The following is a 21283-nucleotide window of genomic DNA, read 5'->3' on the forward strand; positions in this document are numbered from 1 at the left end:
CATCTGTATATATTTGAACATATGTTTGATATAGTGTTTGTATTCTATCTTCCACCAGTCCTGCTAAATTTCCAAATCCTTTTTGACCCTGCATTTTTCCAGGAAATATAAATCTACTGACACTGGAGGAAACAACCAAGGTGGAGTCTCTGATAATGGCACTGTCGGGATATATCAACCTTGATTTAATGTCATGTCTTCAGCTATTTCTTCACATCTCCATGCAAAGTATCCCCGTTTAGCTCTTTCACTCTCCCATCATGGGAGAAGTATCTTAGTTGTAGGATGTCGATCCCCAGAATGCCCTTGTAAATTTATCCAGTAGTGCATCATTAACTGCTTACGTCTAATGTGCAACGGCATTTCCCCCATCTCAACCTGAAGAGCAGCCACATGAGTTGTTTTCATAGCCCCACAGCATAGTCTTAGAGCTTGAGCTTTCACCACATCAAACTTCTTTAATGACGTTTTTGCTGCCGATCCATAAGCAATGCAGCCGGAATCTAATACTGATCTTATCAATGCTATATGCACATTTTTACTAGCAGGCCTACTTACCCCCCATTCTGACGCTGTTAAGCATCTCATCACATTTAGTATCTTTTTACACTTGGTATTTACCCTTCTGATATGTTCATTCCATGTTAACTTATCATCAAACCACATACCCAGAAACCTAAAAACTTTTAATTGCTCTATTTCTTGCCCATACATCTTTACCTGAGCTTCAACCCCTCTCTTTCTAGTGAAAAATACTGTCTTGGTTTTCCCAATTGCAAACTTAAATCCCCATGCAATTGACCATCTCTCCACCACATTAATTGCCTCTTGTATTTTACCTTTAATATGATTAATGTTCCTTCCCCTTTTCCATAAGGCTCCATCATCAGCAAACAATGACTGGCTGATATCCCCCTGTACTTGTGAAAAAACATCATTAATCATTATGGAAAAGAGTATAGGGCTAATAACACTGCCCTGAGGAGTACCATTATCTACCATGTATCTTCTTGAAACAGCTGTCCCAATTCTTACTTGTATACTTGTCTCATCCTAGAATCCCTTAATCCAATTATATGTCATACCTCCTATTCCTATCATTTTTAATTGTATCATTACTCCCTCCTTCCAAACATATCATAGGTTTTTTCTACATCAAAGAACACTGCCATTACAGATTCTTTATTAACTTGAGCTTTCCTTATCTCTGTTTCCAAACACATAACAGGATCCATCATTCCTCTACCCCTCCTAAATCCACTCTGATGAGATGATAAAATTCCTCTACTTTCCATATAAAAAGATAATCTATCTGTAAATGATCCTTTCCATTACCTTTCCTACATGTGATGTAAGTGCTATTGGTCAATAATTCATTGGGCTTGACAAATCTTTCCCTGGTTTCCTGATAGGAATAATTACTGCTTCTTTCCACCCAGCTGGCAATTTCCCTAAATCCCATACTTTATTATAAAACCCCAGCAACTTTGTAGATGCTAAAACACCTAAATGTTCTATCATTACATAGCAGATATCATCTTTACCCGGAGATGTTAATCCAGATATTTTTATTGCCCTTCTCATGTCTCACATCTTTTGCTCTACCAATTTTGTTACAGAAAGTCTGCCAGCTTTGCTTTTTTGCTTTTCGTATAATTTTCCTAACCTTTGCTTGTGTTTCTTTATATTTAATCAAATTATGAAAATTATGTGTTTTTCTTAATACTCTGAGTGCTTTATTCCTTTCTTTCACTATTTTCCCACACTCCTCTGTCCACCAGGGAACTGCCTTTCTTTTCTTCTTCATTAGCTCATTCCTCACCTCCTCCCATGTCAGCTCCCTGATATCTAGGTGATGAACTGCTGCTTTTACAATTATTTGTGTTCTCTCCATTTTATATTTAACCTCCATAGTTGCATTTATCACCCCTGCTGTGAAAGTGACTAACTTCTTTAGATCAACCGTTACTATCTCTTCCTTATCTTGGTCTGGTACTTTTGTATTTTGTCTTTCCTCTCTGTTATCACTCTTACTAACCATATTCATAGCTTCTGCATATGAGATCTTATTTTAAATTTTAGCTCATTGTACTTCCATTTCCCTTCTCATCACCTCACATCCACCGTAAGCCACACTATGACTACCCCCACAATTACAACACTTTGGTTGCTCGTGATTACAATGACCGTACTCACGATCATCTCCACATCTTGCACACCTTCTTCTGCCTTTACATGTTATTGCTGTATGGCCAAACCTTTGACAGTTATAACACCTCATTGGCTTTGGAACATACTCTCTTACACTATAACTCAAAAAACCTAGTGTTACATTCTTTGGGAGCACTTCCTCCTCAAACTCCAGAATCACAAACTCACTGTCCTTCCTCACTCCCTCCCGAGTTATCTGCATCCTTCGGACACCTTTTAGTAATCCTCCTTTAAGATTTGCTTTGATTTCCTCCATTGTAACCCCGACTGGTACCCCCCATATCACTCCCTTACTCCACATGTTTCCTTTTTCAATTTGACTTGTACTTATTACTTTAAACCTCCCAATTTCTTTAATCCTTCCAGCCCGCTCTCTCTGTTTTTCATTTTTACAACCGATCATTAGATTACCATCTCTCAAATCCTTGGCTACTATAATATCCCCGAACTGGTTTCTCAATACAGTTGTTCATTTCACCGGACTTATTGACGAAATTCCCCTCTCCTCACCAAATATCAATATGATTTTAATCTCTAGTCCTTCCATACCATTATCTTTTATTACTTTCCCATAATCCTCATTACTCCTTGCCCTCTTTGTACTGATCCCAGCAAAAGTATTTCCTCTTTTGTCCCTCTTTTTTTTTTTTACCTTCTTGCAGGGCTCTCAAGTTTTGAACTGAGTTCAGAGTGAGATTTTGGCGGCGGCCGCGATGGCGGCAGGGGTTTGATGGGGATGGGTGTCTGATCTCATAAATGACACACATTCTTACAAATAAAATAATATTTATTTAATTCAGCATTTATTTGTGTGTGTGTGTATGTGTGTGTGTGTGTGTGTGCGTGTGAGAGAGAGAGAGTGAGAATGGTCAGTGTTGTTTATTGTAGGTGTTGTTAGCTGGTTTTGAGGCCAGGGGTTGGTGGCTCCCACTTGAAGCACTGTGGTTCCAAGCCAGCCATTTTTACTGTCATGATGGATGACAGGATTCCGTCAGGTGCTAAGCTGTTCCTGGTTTTGGTCTTGTTTAATCCCACCATGGAGAAAACCTTCTCAGCATAGGCATTTGAATGAGGGAGCACTAACACCAATGCAGCTATTTTAGAAAGCCTCCCTGCTTATGTCCCTCACACCTTGATGGACACAGGAGTTCTCTTGTCTGCAGACTAAGCACCAGTAAAAAGAGCTGGTGGTTCTCATTGTGATGAATGGCAATCGGGTTGACCACTCCTTCTTAAAGGAACACCTATAGGTGGCTGCTCTACTTAACCCTCTCCACTGTTTCCTCTATGGTGTCCTCCACAGTCTCTTCCATGGACCCATCTTCTATTGGCACCCTTACTGCCTCCTCCACTGCCTCCTCCACTGTCTTCTCCACAGTCTCCTCCTCTGTCCTAGCCACCTTTTTAGGGAGCTGATCTTTTAGAGCAAAGCATTAAAGAATGCTCATTTGCCTCTTCCCTTAAAATATAATGAAATAGCCTAGGCAAAACGTTTTCAAAATGGGGACCAGGATGTTGTGCAGTAAAAATAAAAGGAAAGAAAAAACTAAAAATAATTCAAACTGTTATAGGTACTGCCATACAAGTATTATGGATAGGCCCATTATAGAAGTCTCTTGTATAAAACTGTCAGAGTAGCCCCACATCCTCTTCAACGTGTAAAGTTAGATATAAAAAATAATAGTGGGCTAATAATAGGCGCAAAAGCTACGGTCGACCATGTACGATGGCCAAAATTGTGTGCGTGTCGGGGTCATAATAACCATCAGACCAAAACATATCTTAGACTGTTTTGAAAAAATTTAAAATTCATATATTGATAATAAAAAAAAACATATAGTCAAAATCGGGGTCATTGTCTTGGCAAGTCAATGGAGTTGGACAAATACTTGTGGTGGGGGGGGGGGGGGGGGGGGGGGGCATATGTCTGGACACATGTATTCCCCAGCAATGGTGAGATGACTTAATAAAAAAGATGACTTAATAAACTAAGTGAGATGACTTAATAAAAAAATACATTATTTCAATTTTTATTAACCTTTTATTATAAACATTAAGGGCATTAACCCAGGGTTCAGTAATGTACTTTCTGAAACATCCACTTAGAATACCAATGAAAAATTCTTAACCTCAGGAAGAATTATGAGCAAACGTGTGAAAATGTGAAACAAGATAACCCAGGATTCTGTTTAATCAGTGTGTAGAATGACCCAGGGGTAATTGTTTCAAGTGTGGAAGGACATATCCACCTAGTTTTTCCTGTAAGAGCGGAACACACACGTTTAACTATGACTCCTTCTCTCTCGTGTTTTCCTGTTTAAACCCTAGTTAGGTTGCTGTCCAGTGGAAAGCCATTACTGTGCAGCTATCAGACTTCTTTACCACACCTGGCTGTACCTCTCATTGAATACACTTTGGTTAATACAATGTAAATAAAATGTGTGTGAGTTATGTGTATGGATCTGTGTTTGCTGGGAATTGATGACTAATTAAAATTGGCAGGGTTTTGAATGTTTGGGCTTTGTTAGTTACCAGTGAATGCTATCTCAGCTGTTATTTCTGTTTCAGTATTTTGATTAGCCTCTGCTAGATATGGCTGGTATTCATTGAGTGACTGGACTTGCTGCTGAGTTTGACAAAAGTCTGGGTAAACACCTACAAAAATTCCTGAAAGTGAAAGCGATGTGGGCCACGAACTATGTACGTGCCAAAAATTCTGAAAAATTAATTTGAACACGAATAGATCTTCTGCAGTGAATGGGTGCCGTCAAAATGAGAGTCCAAACAGTTGATAAAACATCACAATAACTGAAATGGAATCAACACATCTCTAGTCAATCAGTTACCCTCTAGTAAATAATAATTAAAAATAATGAGTGTTTGTATTCATTTCACAAGATGTTAATTAATAGACGGTTGTGTGGATTACTTGCAATTTATTGTAATGTTTTTATCTGTTGTTTGGACTTCCATTCTGACGGCACCCATTCACTGCAGAGGACCCACTGGTGAATATTGAAATAAGTGATGTAATGTTAAGTTTCTCCATTTTTTTTATTATAAGGAAACAAACTCATCTGCAGCTTGAATAGTCTGAGGGTGAGTAAATTTTCTAGAAATTTTCATTTTTTGTTTCACCAAAACAGCTTTATCAGCTTTATGCCAATTGTTTTCTAATGTGAGCTGAAAAAGTCGCTTTAAATTGACTTGACCTTTTAAAATAGTTGCAAATGTATGATCCAGCCTTCTGTTAAATAACAACCCTCCAACAGAAGCTTTCAAGCATTTTTTAAAGCAATGTCCTGATACTATCATAGCCAACTGTATGATCATGTAAATTGAGTGTATGTATAAAATCAACACAGCAATATTACAACATTTTTTAGATCTTTCATTTGTAATAGAGTTATTTTGTTTTATTATCGACATTTGTTTAGGATAATTTAATATGTCTAATTTAGAGACAAAATGTGAATCATTTTTTTTTTATCATACAGGTTAGTGACTGGTGGGAAGAGTAAGTTTATCTCTGGAGTATTTATTATGGCATGGTGTACGAGTTTACAATATTGCTAATTGCACCTTATCATTCTTTCAATATCCTAATGATATAAAAACCAAAAAAAAGCAATATTTCATCCTGGGTAGATACAGTCAATCCTTCAACATTTGCTTAATGCCTATTATTTAGCCACAGGATTTCCTGTATGTTTCAGCCAAAGCTAATCAGAATCAGGAAGCTCACAATGGGATTACCCTCACAGCCCTGTTTCTGTATCGCTGCAAAGTCAGTAGAGAGGAACTCAATCCAGTATGTGACAAAAAATTGTTTTTAAGTTACATTATGTTTTTGTCATTATTTTGTTTTTTGACATCCATGGGTACTGTTAACTGTCAACTACCTAAATGTATAAAAACTATGAATTATTAATCAGTTGTAAACACAGCAACCACTGACATGCTGCTGTACTGTTCAACTGGGAATAGACTTTAAGATCTTGTACTTTGGTTCACCTAGAGTTGTATTCCTGGTACATTCATACCCCTGTGTTCAGCTCAGTGTGCATGCATGTTTAACATCACACTCATGCTGGGAGAGGAGACACACACACACACACACACAAATACACATAAAAAGTAATCTTATGTCTTTGACATAGTCTCTTGACCTCTCAAATATGCTGCAGCACTGGCAGGTCAGTGAGTTTGGTTTTACCAGGATGCCTGCTGACACCCAGAGAGAGATCTAGTACCAGATTCAAAGGATCTTAGATGAGCCCTGACCTCCTTCTCCAGGAGAGGACAAACTAGGGGCACTGAGAGCAGGAAGCAGGTCAAATCATCAGAAAATCTATGTCAGTGTCTGCTTTCCAGCAAAGGATGTCATGGGATTTTATGTCAAGTACAGGTAACCATAGAATATAATTATATATTTATTATATAATTATATATATCAATTCATTCTTGATTGCCCATTAGACAACAAATCTGAACGAGCATTTGAGCATCTGTGGATCTTTAACACATGGCTAGCATATTATATCATATAGTTTCATACTGAAACAGAAGCTTCCAGAAACTTTCAAAGACACGAGCACATTTTTGCCTGGATTTTGAAAGAACTGTGTTATATTTAATCATGCTCAAATGGGTTATAACCCTTTGAAGGTATTGAATTTTTTTTGAGTGGACTGGACTTTCCGGAGAAAGGCTCTGTCTGACTGGTTCATCATTAAAGAAAAGTGTGAGATTAAGTGACAATGGCCAAAAAGCAAATGCAATCTATTTTTGCTTATAATAACAGTTACATCAGATTACCTTTGCTCTCTCTCACTATACAGCATGTAGCCTATGAGCATTACTGTATATTAAAATACCAGGACAACGTGAATATTCCATTAATTCATAAAGAGATGGCAGTGTTTCTAGATAGGGTTACATTTGAGAGTGGTTGAGTTAGAAAACAGAGTAAATGAAGTAGGAAGGGTTGGGCAAACTTTTTGCCTCAAGGGCCACACTGGGTTTTTAAATTTGACAAAGGGCTGGCCCAGTAGCAGATTATAGTAGTTAAGTTATATTAACTAATATAAATAACATATGAAAGTCAATACATAAAAAAGTAAAGATTACCCATCTAGCTTATTTAGTTTCATTGAGAACGATGTTGATGATCACCCTTTTTTGGCAGCGCATCGCAGTTTGGTGTTACTGTAGTTTACCTGTGGCAATTCTCAGGACCGATCTCAGGTGTTCATCAGTTAACTGGGATCTGTGGCTTGCTTGATTGATGTCCAACATGTTGAACGTCTGCTCACACATGGAGGCAGAGCCAAACAAAACCAGTATTTTCTGTGCCAACTGTCACATGCTTGGAAACTTGGTTTAATTTAAAAATTAAGAGCTGTGCTGTCTTTTATTTCATTACTTTCATTCAGTGCTAATGAATAGACTACTGTATATTTGCTTGTCAAATCTTTGTCAATTAGTTGAATACAGTGACTCACTGTTATACATGATAAACTAATTTGTTGAAAAAATTGTTTTGCTCTCTGGACAAAAGAGCCTCGCAGACTCTGCCATATATTCTATTAAAAAACTCCCCTTCGTAAAAAGGCTTGCTGGCTTTTGCTAATTTGACGGCCAACAAATAATTTGCCTTGGTGCTTGACTCCTAAATAGTAGCTTGTTGAAGAAAAATATTTTACTGAGCCTGTAAATTGGCTGCTAACCTCTGAGCAGTAGCCATCCTTTCTTGCTCTGATTGGTTGCTAACATAGTAAGCATGCTTGGAAAAGTGGTGACTGATATTGTATTCTTTGAAAACCTTAACTGTTTCTTGGCAAATCTATCTCAATCTCAATTAGGAGTGTCAATGGACCACTTGAGAGATAGGTGGCGGTAGTGCACTTATAAGTCTGCGGTCCGCCATCAAACAAGAAGAAGATGCCTCACTGGCCTGCTGCTGAGAATGCGCTCAGGAGTACCCACTCGGGAGAGTTCTAACAGTTTGGACATTGCGTGAATCAGAGGTAAAAAAATGATATAAATACTGTTCAGTTTCTTGCACAAACTGATCGCTTTGTCTTTACACATCAGTCTATCGTCTATACATTATAAGACTGATATACTGCAATGGTTTGTGTTCTACTGAAGAAACAAAGTTACCTTCATCTTGAATGCCCTGGGGGCAAGCAGATAAACCTAAAATTTTAATTTTTGGGTAAACTATCCCTTTAAACTTTGTCGTCAGTCAGTCATTTCCCATCATGCTTTTGATCATGGCACCTGATGACTAATTAAAAATTTTTGTTCCCTGTAATTTTGCTTTATTTGATGTTTGATTCATCGCGGTTTCACTCTTACATCATACTCCGGGGTTCCCTTAGTTATCTATGCATTTGCACATAGGGCTTTTAGAGGGCACACAAAAATACAGATTAAAATGCACTTATATTTAGATTGTACTGCATGTTAACTTGCTTAATGTGCCCAAGATGCTCTTTATATTAAGCCCATACGGCTTACTAACAAAAAACTATGCTTCTAACCACAGGTCGAGAGCTGTAGTTCCTACCACATAAGTTTGCGATGCGGTTTGAAAAGTGTTCGTTTGAACATGGCGGTAAAGTTCTTCTTGGTTTTAATGGCGGCTGTCACCAACGCAAATAGGTGCATTACCGCCACCTTCTGCTCCGGAGTGTGGAAAAGAGTTTTAAATTTTATTTAAAAACCCTGTCTCTCTTATAAAATCAAATAATTCATTTATTTCACTTGCCCATTTTATTAAAACCTTAAACTTAAGGAGGAGACTGTTCCTGTTGGAGGCTTGACAGGGAACTGAGGTACGGGTGAGTGCTTTTATTGTGTAGTTGATTGGCTCTGTAATGCGGGGCAGGTGTGGCTGGTTAATAATCAGAGGATAGTGAGCGTTGGTGATTAGTGGAGACCGGGCTTGCCAGATCCCTGACAATGAGGGAGACCATTAGTTTTTCAACATAAATTTGAGTGCCATAGCAATATTCTTCTTTCCTTGACTTACCTATAAACTTTATATAATGACTTACTTTGTTTATTAATCTCCATTCAATTCCACTCCACTTACACATCACATGATGTTTAACACCTTCTGAAATTTCTCCGCTATTTTATTTATATTTTCAGTCTCACTTCAGTTCAAGTTTTGCATCAAAATAAATACCTAAAAACTAAAATACCTTCACCCCTTTATAATGATTTCTCATACATCTTCAAACTCGCTTCTGGAATAGCTCTCTTCCCTACAGAAAATTGTTTTACTTTTCTCCACTGAGAATTTAAATCCCCATTCATATGTCCATGCTTCAAAAAATGTTAACCTTTCCATTATCACCCTTTCCAATATTTTACAGACATTCAAAGTAAGAGCTATCGGTCTATAATTAGAGGGTTTTGATGGATCTTTTCCTGGCTTTCTTATAGGTACTATTATTGCTCCTTTTCAAACTTTCGGAAGTCTTCCTTCCTCCCTTACTCTATTATGTAATTCAACATTTTTTCCCACATCCCTATCTTTACGATATCTTATATATATGTGACCTGATCCTTTTCTTGGAGATGAACATCATTTTATTAGCGTTACAAATTGCTTTCATTCAAGCTTTCTTGAATAAACTAGATGATTATAATTATGCATTCTCTTAAGAAGTTTAAAAGCCTTATTTCTAGCACTCACAGCTTTAGTACACTTGTCTGTCCACCAAGTCGTTTTTCCTTTACATTTTGGAATTGATTCGGATGCTGCTTCTAGTATTACTGCACATACCTTTTCATTAAGGGTGTCAAATAGATAACTATCTCCTGCCCTCTACCCCATAACCCCACATCAATATATTCTTGATCCCTTCCTTTTCCTAGTATTCTATATGATATTTCATGTTTAATAAATGTTGCACACCCACCACTAATTCCCTCTTCCCTATCATCCCTATATCCTTGTAGAACTAAATCTAAACACAGTTTCAACAAAGTTTCTTACATCCGGGTTTATACTTAAATCCTCAATAAAATGCTTGAATTCCTGACCGTTTGCTATCAGAGATCTTGCATTCCACTGAATACTCCTCACCGGCCTTCACAAGAAGACTATTACATAGCTGCAGCTCACCCAGAACAATGCTGCCAGGATTCTGACTAGAACCAGAAAATCTGAGCTTATCACACCAGTCCTCAGGTCCTTACACTGGCTTCCTGTTACAGTTAGGATTGATTTTAAAGTACTTCTACTCGATTATAAATCACTCAATGTCCTAGGACCGAAATACATTGCAGATATTCTCACTGAATATAAACCTAACAGACCACTCAGATCATTAGGATTGAGTCAGTCAAAAATACCAAGTGTTCACACAAAACAAGAGGAGTCTGCCTTTAGTTATTTTTCCACCCGCAGTTGGAATCAGCTTCCAGAAGAGATCAGATGTTCTACATTATCCACTTTTAAATCTAGACTTAAAACTCATCTGTTTAGCTGTGCATTTACGGAATGAGCACTGTGCTATTTCCAAACTGATTGCACTGTATTTTACATATACACTGTATTTTTTGTAAAATCATTTTCTGTTTAATTGTTTTAAATTCATTTTAAATCAATGTTTCAATCATTTTCAAAGTTTTTAAATTCCTTGTTTAACTTTGTGGTTATTCTTATTTATTTTGTATCATGATTATTTTCTTTTCTTTTATGTAAAACACTTTGAATTACCATTGAGTATGAAATGTGATATATAAATAAACTTGCCTGGCCTATTTATAACTCTGGAATAAATGTTGCTATTTTTTCTTTGAAGTCATCATAAATTCTTCCGGAACTGAAACCACTGACTGACCTCTTTGCTCTTTAGTTTGTCCTTTAACCTGTTTTGCTGCCTCTGCATATGTTAGCTTCTTCTCCACCCTCCCTTTCTGAATCTCCATTTCCATTTTTAATGCTTCACATCCTCTGAATGCTGCCTTAAGTGCCTCTCCACGGTTGCAACACTTTGGTTGTACGCCTTCCTCACACTTGCCATATTCATGGTTTCCTCCACAACGAGCACAATTACACTATTCCCAACATCTTGTAGCAACATGCCTAAACCTTTGGAAATTAAAACCTCTCACTGGTCCCGGTATATACTCTTTTGAAATTCTATTACTACTGTTTCAGTGTCTCTTCTGTTTCCATATGTGCCTGATTTTATACTTTGACATTTATTGTCTTCCCTCCCTTTAAGTTACGTTTTAAACTCTTTCATACCTATATTAAGAGGAACACCAAAAATGATCCCTTTTCAACGCCCACTTTTACTTTTATCGCCAACTCTGCTTGTGCTGACAGCTTGAATCAATAAACCTACTAACCAACTGGAAAAAAATCTATACATATTATTGCCTATAATGCACAAGGCTTGGATTTCAAGATAATGCCTTTTTTGTTTTTATACACAGAATCCATATTTTTCATGTTTTATATACTATACCCACTTAAATTAATTAAACTCTGACACCATTTGAGATAAAGGTATCACACCAACTTGATACCTTTATCTGAAATAGTGTCGGTCTAACTTTTTGAAACATGTTGGTAACGACGGAACCTGCGACCATAGTTGACTAACGAAGCTTTTGGGAAACACACCCCTGGTCGTCTTGGTGTCAGATTTGTCACTGGCAATAATAAATATTTACACTGGAAGAGGTAATGAAAATGAGGAGTGAATTTGCACCCCTGAGGTAAAGCAAAATGTAGTACATCCTTTCATAAAACATTTCATGGTGATTGCACTTACAAATTATATAATTATTATCTTGATTACTTTTGTCATTTAAACCCAGTATGACACAAAATATTCAAACTGCTCTTTTCCAAAAAAAAAAAACTGACCAGGATAGGGGCTGTTTTACTCCATAAAATACCTGAATATATCCTAACAATAGTCTACGTAACTTATGCCTTACATTCAAATTATTCTGAAGTCATTTTAAAGCTTTGTGTGATGTTTATATATATTAACTATATTCCCCCAGTTCAAGTTTCTTTAGTATAACTTGGAGAAAAAAGTTTCCATCAGTCATGTGTGTGTGTGAAGGTCGATTGGGGTAAGAGGTCGGGGAGTATAGTGAACGGAGTACCATGCCTTAATTATGTGTGCAGTGTAGGTTGATATGCTGTTTTCAACAGGGCGCTCCACTGTATTAATATACTGAATTTGAAGACTCGCTGTGTGTGAGTGGATGAACTGATTTGGATCAATGCATTTTGTCCCGTGCCTTTTTCAAGCCATCCTCATTCTTGCACCTCTGCCAAGTTATTCTGCCAAGTTATTTAGTTATTCCAATTTTAATAAAGGAAGTGTTCTTTCCTCTGGTACAGTGGCTGGTTTTTGAGTTCTATTTGACAGACATAGATTTCAAAAAGGTTCATTACAATATGTAATTCATCTAATCACGAAAGCTCAACCCATCATCCAGAGAAAGTGCTGAAAGGAGGTTTTGTGATGATCACACAAAGCACTGTTTCACAGAGCCTAGAAATAGTGCTACAGAGATATACATCAAAGAGTTTTAAACAGCGGGTGTGGGATGCAGAACATCAGTGGCTTGAACCTGAAGAAAGCAGCTAATTCAGCAGCAAGATATAAGCACTCACTTAGTTCTGTTTAATGCTACTGTTTTTTTTCTCTTTGAAAGTCTATGCATGTGGGAAAGTAATGAGATGACAAAAGCCTGGGCAAGCAACTGTGCATCACGCTTAGACAGGAAATGCGAAGATGCTGTGCACTACTTTAAAGATAAAATGACCTTTGCTTGAATGCAAGAACGATACTTGCAATGAAAGCAATTTTATACTCTCTGTATTTTCTCTCACACTCTAATGCTAGTTTGTAACTGCTATATAAAGTACTCATCCTCTCAGAGTTTAATGGAGAGCAGCCATTCGCATCACCTCTATGAACCTCAGCCTAGAGATTAATAATGCAAACATGAAGCAGTGCTCGTCTCTGTTTTGACTATTAGGATCCATCCCTTACATAGATGTCTTTCATTTTATTTGAAAAGGCATACTATCTGTTAATTAATTGGAACTCTTTAATCATGTAATGATTACTTAATACATTACTAATTCCTTGCTGAATTGTGACCTAAAATGTGAATCATTCTACTGTTGTGATGGCATTTGTTCACAAGCTGACACTCACACTAATTAAGTGCTTTTCAAATGAATATTTCAATATTGCCTATAACGTGCCCATTTGTCAGTGGTCATACATGATGCTACACCTAACTGAACGTGATAGGAACCTTGACCAGAAGGTTTCAGATTTCATGATTAAGATATCATGTAAATACATAAATACAAAGATTAAAAGCAGCAAAATTTGTTAATCCTTCTTTATTTATTGATTTTAAAAATAAAATAAGAAATTTTACAAACATTTGCTCCTGGAGCTCAGCTAGAACAGTGAACTAAATGTTTTCCTGATAATAAATATAGTGAAGTGACATTCAGCCAAGTATGGTGACCCATACTCAGAATTTGTGCTCTGCATTTAACCCATCCGAAATGCACACACACAGAGCAGTGAACACACACACACACACACACACTGTGAGCACACACCCGGAGCAGTGGGCAGCCATTTATGCTGCGGCGCCCAGGGAGCAGTTGGGGTTCGATGCCTTGCTCAAGGGCACCTAAGTCGTGGTATTGAAGGTGGAGAGAGAGCTGTTCATGCACTACCCCCACCCACAATTCCGTCCGGCCCGAGACTAGAACCCACAACCCTGCGATTGGGAGTCCAACCCTCTAACCATTAGGCCACGACTTCCCCATATAAGCTTGAAAATATGGTAGTATAGGGTATGATAAATTGATATGTTATGATAATTATCACAATAAATTTCACATTTTTATTACCTTGTATTATATACTGTTTGATTTTCATTAAAATTAACCACTGGTCTTCAATAGTAGCATACATTTAGATAATAATAACCACTCAATACTGTGGTAAAAATGTATCTCTTTCTAGGTATTTTTTTATGAAAAACAGTACAGTACATGAATGCACAATCGCTATTACTTAATCACAAAAATACTGTAATTATATCCCCTTACTCCTTTAATACATTTCTAATGATTTTCCCACATTTCTGCCAAAATACCATGGTGCAGTTAGTGTTACATAAGTAAATCCATGTTAAATGAGGATGTTTTTAGATTGTGCACCGTGTTTCTTCTGTTTGTTAGCCTTGTTTCTTCTGGCTGTAAACTATTTAAGAGTCAGAAAAAATCCTATTTTTTAAATATTTTCAAATTCATTTTTTAGGACCTTTTACAGTTTATCAACAATAGATAAGCAGCATGGGAAAATGCATGTTCTTCCTGATTCAAAGTCAAATATAACCGTACTAACATTCTCAAGATTAAGATCTCACTGAGATGTCTACAAGGAAGTTTTTCGGTTATAAGTGCATGTTATCTGCGATAGTTCAGTAAAAATGCTTTAATGAGATGTTTGTTTTGTGTGGGTCTTTAACTGATTTTCTTTGTCACTGTCCTGTCAGGACGCCCTGGGCTCAGGTGAAGAAGCAGTTCTTCAGCTCTGGAGTAAATAAGCGATCATTGGAGTGCATTGAAAAGCGGCATACTTTGTCACACTGGATGATCAGGAAGAAGGCATGATGGGGGAAGATCCCCCCGTGAACTTGGACCGCTATGCCAAATCCCTCCTTCGCCGAAAATGCTATGACAGGTGGGAGAGCAGCATAATGTGTTTGCGTGTCCAGGACATTGCTTCACTTTTGTCCTCCTTAACTCAGGTGGTTTAATGAGTCATTTTCTGTTGTGGTTTATAAGAATGGAAAGAATGTGCTAAATGCAGAACATTCTTGGTCCGATGCTCCTATAGTGGCCCACCTGTGAGTAAGTGTGGGAGTCTCCGAGCTATAATGAACTGGGTGTTCATCGTACATCAAATGTCATGGTTCAAGTTTCAATATCAGTCACCAACCCACTGCCTGTGTCATTTTGGGTTCTGATATTAGAACATGTAAATCAAGTGTCCGTGGGTGTTCTTTTTGGACAAAGACCACTTTGATGACCTCCCCAGCAGCTTTCTGCAGAAGACATTACATTCACACCTCCTCACATACAAAGTGTGTGCATCAAATGTGTGATGTTCTTTAAGGAGTTTTAATCTTGTTTGGGCTGAATGTTTTTCAGATTGCATATTTCACTCAATTAGTTCACACTGGCCACAGACACATTTCATGTGGGTTACACGGTGGATGGGAACTGCAGGGGAGGGATTGAGAGCTCCTCACTGCTCCCCCCCCCCCCCCAATGCTTGAGCTGGGACATACTGAACCACTGGAGGCAAGATGAAAAGCTTTTTCTTTTCTTGCTGTACGCTTTCTGTGTTCCTTATCAAACCTTGGCATGTTACTCATGTCATGTCACACATCAGGTTCTTCATTCAATCTGCCAACCATCTGAGGAGGAGTGCAAACCATGCATGTATGCACATACTGTACACATAACATCTTCCTTCTTCCTTCTCCTCCCTCAATGTTCATGATGTTTTGAAGATTCATCGACAGATTCAATGCTATTCAACAGCAATGTGTGTCTGTGTCTGGTTAAGGATGATAACATGAACAAAACAACTCTAGTTCATTATCCTTATCAGTTGCTGCAAAACAGGCAGTGAGTTTATGCATTATTGTTTTAATAATCATATGCCCACTTTAGTCTTTGTTTGAACCATAAAAGCAGTGCTTTTTTCCTGAAAGCAACTATTATTTGAGAAAGTTCATGCAAAATTGCCTACTAAATCTCGTCAGATGGTAGATACATGTATGGAGGCACTTATGGTGCATTGTAATTTTAACTACAGTTGTGGTCAGACGTATTGGCACCCTTAGAGTACATTTTCAAAGAAGGCTGTGAAAATAAATCTGAATTGTTTATCCTTTTGATCTTAAAAAAAGAAAACATAAAAAATAAATTACAAAAATCTAATCTTTCAAAAAGTAAAACAATCAAAAAGTGTAGGAGGGGATCACTTTAATAAATAAATGTTTTGTTTCTCTAATAAATGATGGCAACAACTATTATATAACTAATAATATATGAAATTATTATTGGTAAACGTAAAATGTTTTGTTTGTAGTCAACCTGGGGCCTGTTTCAGAAAGGATGTTAAGTGTAAACTCTGAGTATGTTAACCCTGAAAGGAGAGAAACTCTGGGTTTCCCATTTCAGAATAGGAGGTTTGTCAAACCCGATAACACATCACGTTAGAATTTATTTTCAATAAAAATGAAGAAAATGTTCTAAAAGTGGAAGTAAAGTGCCTAACGAGTGTTAAATAATAATAAGTGTTTAGAATTTTAATAAATATAATTATTTACAATCTTTTACAATTGCATCCTGTTAATATACAACAGTACTGAGGTGCAAATAGTGTGTCTTTCAATATGAAATAGAATCTAATTATTATTTACACTATTGCAAAGAATTGTTACTTTTAAATGGTAAATAGAATATATCACGATTTTCATGAAATGTAAACAGCATCTAGAGCTCATTGTATGTGTTCCTGTAGCTCAAGTGGTAGAGCATTGCGTTAACAAGTGTAAAGTTGGGGGTTCGATTCCCCGTGAACACATGATAGGTAAAAATGTATAGCCTGAATGCACTGTAAGTCACTTTGGATAAAAGTGTCTGCTAAATGCATAAATTTATTTGTATTTAGCCTACTGTAAATAGGATCTATCATGAAGAAAGTATGTTAATTCCACTTATTGTAAATAGCCGCTGCCATATTTTTCTTACCCTATTGGCAGATCATTTGGGAAATAATACAAATGCACCTAAATTATATATATATATTTGTATATATTATATATATTTGTATATATAATATATTTGTGTGTGTGTGTGTATGTATATAAATATATAAAGCCAACACCTGGATACTTTAGGCAATTTAGAAATCCTAGAATTAATCAAAAGAATAGAAATGATGAAATATCAGTTGTGTTCCTTAAAAAATAATAATGTAAAAAAAAAAGACTTATTTATATACAAAAATTGCATGAACTAATTTAAATGCTTTTAATATGCTACATTTACATAGCATTTTAATAAAGCAATTTTTATGTCTGTTAATTAATTAATTTTTATTAACTAGCAATTAATGTATTTATTAATTTAATGTTTAGTTATTAATTTCATATTTTTTTATTTTTGACTAAATGCAGTAAAACAATAATAATAATAAATGGTACACCTATAGTGCACTAAAGTGATAAAGGTTTTGAAAATATTTGTTTAGTGCAGTGGCGCACGTATGAGTTACACAACTTTTTTTGTACAGTTCACAGCCAGGCAATCTTATCTTGGTGTAATCTGATGTTCCCGTATTGAAGGGAAACCTATATGAATTTCATATCTTCAAGGTTCAGTAATGTTGCACTGGCTCATGTATGTATGCAGGTTGTTTGCTTTTTTTATATAAAAATGTAATCCCTTAATCATTCTGTATATTCTGTAGTTCACATGCAAATAAGCATTGGGGATTTCAAACAGGATGTGTGCTCTCTCTTACTCAGATGTGCACCCTCAAACTGTCACGTTACACATGAGCACCGAAGGAGCAAGGAGAGGAGAAGTAAATAAATCAAAAGGGTTTTATTAACAAATGCTAGGTATCACAGGACTCAACACATCAGGAACACAGAATGACATTTGACAGCTGACAAAAGAACTAAAAACAAAACTCACTTAAATACACAGGGCAGTTGGGGAAGAACGAGACACACCTGGAACTAATGAGACAATATAATTGGAAACACCTGGGAACAATGAACTCAAAACATGAGGGACAAAAAAACTGGCCCAGAGTCTGACACAAACCTGTGCACTCAAATCCATAACTGACTGGTGAAATAACACATTACCTTTCAGCTGTAACAAAAATAACGGATCCATCTTTGTTAGCATTTTCAAGCTGATAATGGTCAGTGAATTCACTTTATTTTATTATTTAGCCTAATGGTCATTTTAATTAAGTGCTTATTGTCACAATCTGCTACTATGTTGGATTGAGGAATGAGGAGTACAGCACAAGGTACAGTTGTTGCATGACAACCTCATTTGAATAAAATGTTTTATTTGGTTTGGAGTGAAATAGAGTGTGGGCAGAAATATAAATTGGTGCCTATGCTAACCAATTTTCTGTTTTCTCCTTTTTTCGCTTCAGGCTGCTTGACAGATCTGTCCTATTCTTTATGTTCAATGTGTGTCATGTCAGGTCATTCCCAAATTAACTTAATTAACTTCCATATGAAATCAATTAAAAAAAGCTCTGGTTCCGCCTTCTGCTCAGCTCCAAATCATGTGAGGACACCTGTTTTGCATCCAGTTTGCATGTCTTACTATCAGCCATGATTATTCGGTAACACTTTTTTTTCCTAATACTGTTTCTTACTTACTACATAACTAATAAGGAATTATTGAAGAACTAACAGGTGATTATTCATTAACACTTAACTCACTAGTGTTAACTACTAAGAATGATGTGTTAACTAATCAGTATGTAATACAATTTTATGATTGTGTTAAGTAACAGTTAGCTAATCAGTAACTAATATATTCTGTGATACCTCCTGAAGAACTACTATTAATTATCTACTAGTTAAGGTTCAAGAAAAATAACTATGAAGTAACTACTAAAGTGTTACCGATTATTCTACTCTGTTAAATAAAAGGCTGTTTATATGCTGAACTGTTTTCCAGAAGCCCACTTGTAAGAGGCTGACAGCTAGCTGAACATATAGGCTACTTGTTTATTTAGTGACACTTAACCTAAATTTAAAAATCTTTATTTGACTGTGGCAATTAATACTTTTATTTCTAAACCTTTATTTATAAATGGCAACATAATATCACACTCTACAATATTTCTATAAATAAATTTATGACAGCGACCCTTCCCCTTTAAGCCCGTCACTGTGCGCACAGTTAGAAAGCATACTGACATCATCCATTGCAATGAGGTCAACCATGCAATTAGAGCATGCTGCAGTTCCACTTTTCACCACAGATTTACATTGTAAAATATGTGATGCACTATTGATTTCAAGAGGGCACCGGCGCGACTACCCACTGCAGAAGCTAGAAATGAATTTGAGTTTCAGTATGCTGAATACATTTACACTTTCTTATTTTTGAATTTTATATAGAGGTCTATGTTTTGGGTGAATATTTCTACTCACCTGCCCTTACAGATGAGCCGTGCCACAATACGTAGGCTACCTGAAGCAACATAATAAAAACACAGCAATAGCAATACATGCCTATATCAATGTAATAAAAAAATGCCAGGTTTCGCGTATTGAAACCATATTTTAGTGCACCTCAGAGGTCATTTATCTTTAAAACTGTGGTGAAATGTGCAGTAAGGTAGGCTACGTAGAAAAAGGTGTTACAGAAAAATACCACAGAGACATGCTCATTCAAACCGAGGGGGCACGTGCCCCCTTTTAATTTTTTGAGCCAAGTGGATTTTGAATGCAGCTTTCAAAAGAAAGAGAATAGGCAAATAAAATATTTTTATATTTGATACGATCACACTTGCGTGATTAATTCGTTTAGTGTGGCATAACACCAGCAGGTAAATTCATATCGGTGTTTGCTGGCTGGCACTGAGCCAGAGACAGCTGCTTTTTACAGCACTGTGCATTATATCCAATCACACACTATTCCGTTGAGCTTAGAGGCATTCGGATAGTGCTGATGTCCGTACGATGTAAGACATTCAATTCACAGTAATTATAATTGGAGTTTTTTTGCTTGAACTCTTGCTAGACTGAAATCAGTGAAAATATTCTTTGATAATGAAAATGTTCTTTGCTCTCATTCTGTACAATGAAAGTGTTATAATTAGTAACTTTACAAGGTTTTTATTAAGTTCATATTACAGTTTTTTTCAACTGCTTATACACAAAATTATTACTTGTCACACAATTTCTAAAACCTGACACTCAAACACCAGAACCACACACTAAATCTGCAAAACCATACACAAATTTTTGGCCTTTTACTTACTTTTCAATTTCGTTAAACACTTTTTCCAAAACACAACAATTTTCTATGCAACACTCAAAAATCTGACAGGAAGTTTCTTGATTTCCTTTTATAAACACAACCAATCAAAATGCCACACTAATTCATCAGTGCCTCACACTAACTCCTCACATGTGCAAACACTTGTTGCTTTACTTAACAACAACCAATCATAACTTTAATAGTGGCCTATAAATAGGCCAAAGGTCAAGTAATAGCTTTTGGACAATGTCCTCTTCCTCACCTTGCTCCCCTTCCAACTCCTCTTAGTCGAACTCGTCCTCTGGCTCTCCCTCCAACTCCTCTTACTCTGTCTGCATTGTTTGCATCCATTGTCCAAAAGCTATTACTTGACCTTTGGCCTATTTATAGGCCACTATTAAAGTTATGATTGGTTGTTTTTAAGTAAAGCAACAAGTGTTTGCACATGTGAGGAGTTAGTGTGAGGCACTGATGAATTAGTGTGGCATTTTGATTGGTTGTGTTTATAAAAGGAAATCAAGAAACTTCCTGTCAGATTTTTGTGTGTTGCATAGAAAATTGTGTGTTGTGTTTTGCAAAAAGTGTTTAACGAAATTGAAAAGTGAGTAAAAGGCCAAAAATGTGTGTATGGTTTTGCAGATTTAGTGTGTGGTTCTGGTGTTTGAGTGTCAGGTTTTAGAAATTGTGTGACAAGTAATAATTTTGTGTGTAAGCAGTTGAAAAAAACTGTAATGATACTAGAAGAAAACACAAGGAAAGAGGGAGAGAAAAAATATAGAAAAGAAAAAGAGGACACAAGGCAGTTCAAAACACTACACAATAAGAGAATTAGCGAGTGTTAGTAATAAACATGGGATACAGAAAAAAAAGGGTAATTTTGAGTAAGGGGTAATTGGCTGATGGCTTAATAATAAATCGTGGCTGAGGGTGATAAAATAA

The 21283-nt window shown here is 36.5% G+C and overlaps 1 pseudogene; it reads left to right on the top strand.

The window, feature by feature from the left end:
• Positions 1–4803: 4803 nt before the first annotated feature.
• LOC127952278 (carnitine O-palmitoyltransferase 1, liver isoform-like) overlaps positions 4804–21283 on the top strand; it is a 30686-nt pseudogene continuing 14206 nt past the window's right edge.

The sequence above is a fragment of the Carassius gibelio genome, chromosome B3 (assembly GCF_023724105.1).
Source record: "Carassius gibelio isolate Cgi1373 ecotype wild population from Czech Republic chromosome B3, carGib1.2-hapl.c, whole genome shotgun sequence".
NCBI lineage: Eukaryota > Metazoa > Chordata > Actinopteri > Cypriniformes > Cyprinidae > Carassius > Carassius gibelio.